The 2,209-nt window shown below is 37.4% G+C and overlaps 1 non-coding gene across 1 annotated transcript; it reads right to left on the reverse strand.

The window, feature by feature from the left end:
* Window positions 1-1,038: 1,038 nt before the first annotated feature.
* Window positions 1,039-1,145, reverse strand: LOC131173665 (small nucleolar RNA R71). Its single transcript, XR_009143978.1, has one exon. It is a non-coding gene; the product is annotated as a small nucleolar RNA R71 (small nucleolar RNA).
* Between the last annotated feature and the right edge of the window lie 1,064 nt (window positions 1,146-2,209).

Below are 2,209 nucleotides of genomic sequence, written 5' to 3' on the forward strand. Positions count from 1 at the left end.
ATTTTAGATCTTAATTTTAGATTTTTGATTTCTTCTTTATTTCTTTTTCCATTACACAAGTGCACAAAATTTAATAATTCAGTCTCTAGGGTTTGACCTGGATTTACCACTTACTGCAGAAAATATTTCATAGTTGGTGATTTCAGTTAATTTAATTTCTAATGGATTCGACAACCATCAAGAATTTTGGCACCGTTGCTGGGGACTGAAATTGATTGGATTTTGTATTTTTGGTGTTAGGATATTCTGTTATTAATTTTGTTTATGACTTGTTGCTGTTTTTAGATTTTGGAAAAAAAAATTACGTTGTTACTATTCATTAAGAAGTTTAGTTGAATTTGGAGGGCGGCCCATACCTATTTTGAAGAAAACAACGTTCTGATCAAGACCAATCAATCCATAGAATTCTTTGGCCCCACCTTCTTGAGGCCAAATTCCATCGTTTTCTAGGGTTTTGAGGTATTTTTCTGTTTTTACTTTGATTTCTTTTTGTTTATGATAAGAACTTCTCAATCTGGTGAGTTGATCTTTGATCCAGAAGTAGAAAAAATAGCTAAACAGTTGAGAAAATTGGCTAAGCAGGCTAAGCAGATTCCGAGTACATCTGAAGGAGTCCAATCTCCAAGGGAGTTAAGTTCGGATTCGGATTTGGAATCAAATTCCGAAAACCGAACCATGGCTGCTAGGACTTTGAAAGAGTTGGCTGCTCCTGATCTAAACTAACAGCCTTTCTGTATTCAATACCCTGCTTTAAATGTTGCTTTTGAGTTGAAATCTGGACTAATTCATTTGTTGCCTAAGTTTCATGGTCTTGCATGTGAGGATCCACATAAGCATTTAAAAGAATTTCATGTTGTGTGTTCCAGTATGAAACCTCAAGGAGTTTCAGAGGATCAAATCAAGCTTCGAGATTTTCCCTTCTCACTGGAAGGCATAGCTAAGGATTGGTTGTATTACCTTCCTTCTGGATCCGTCAACTCATAGAATGGGATGAAGCAGATATTTCTAGATAAGTATTTTCCTGCTTCCCGTGCTACCAACATAAGAAAAGAAATTTGTGGCATACGGCAGTACAATGGAGAGAGTTTGTATGAGTATTGAGAATGATTTAAAAAGCTGTGTGCAAGTTGTCCTCATCATCAAATAAGTGAGCAGCTTCTGATTCAGTATTTCTATGAGGGACTTCTACCAATGGACCACAGTATGATAGATGCTGCTAGTGGAGGAACTTTGGTTGACAAGACACCAAATGAAGCAAGGAGGCTGATTGCTAACATGGTAGTAAACTCTCAATAGTTTGGAGTGAGAATGGATCACACACCGATGAAGGTTAATGAGGTAAGTACATCTAACCTTGAGAAACAAATTTCTGATTTAACTTCTTTGGTGAGGCAGTTGGCTGTAGGGAATATGCAAACTGTTAAGGTATATGGAATTTGTTCGGGTTCGGGTCATGCTACTGACATGTGTCCTGTATTACAAGAGGATGAATCAATGCAACATGCTAATGCAGTAGGACATTATGGACAACTACAATGTAGGTATGGTCCCTATTCTAATACTTATAATCCAGGATGGCGAGATCATCCCGATTTGAGTTATGAGAATCAACCGGTGCAAAACCGATACTAGCAGCAAAGACCACAAGTGAATCAACCACCTCCACCTCCACCTCCCTCAAATCAAGGTATGTCACTTGATGAAATTGTTAAGGCTTTGGCTAACAATACACAACAGTTTCAACAAGAGACCAGAAATAGCGTTCAAAATATAGAGAGGCAGATTGGTCAGTTAGCCTCATTTGTGAGTAAGCTGGAAGCTCAAGGTTCTGGAAAGCTTCCATCATAAACAGTCATGAACCCCAGAGAAAATGCGAGTGCTATAGTATTGCGAAGTGGGAAAGAAGTTGATAACCGGACTCCACAATGAGTGTCACACCTTACCCCTCTGTAAGGCATTACATGATCCCGTAGAATACCTAATGAACTACCGCACTTCACCTGCCGATAACTCATTAAGTACCCTACAAGGGATTTTAAAACAATTTTCTTATTTTTGATAAGTGGTGAGCATTTTCTAATAAGTACTTAAAACATGTAGCTAAACTAAAACTAGTTAATATTTTTGGTCCATTTTATTTTTACGCAAATTTTATAAAAATTTTGACAGAGTTCCCTCTGTATTTTGAGAAACCAGTTCTTCAAATACC

The sequence above is a fragment of the Hevea brasiliensis genome, chromosome 14, assembly GCF_030052815.1.
Source record: "Hevea brasiliensis isolate MT/VB/25A 57/8 chromosome 14, ASM3005281v1, whole genome shotgun sequence".
NCBI classification, from domain to species: domain Eukaryota; kingdom Viridiplantae; phylum Streptophyta; class Magnoliopsida; order Malpighiales; family Euphorbiaceae; genus Hevea; species Hevea brasiliensis.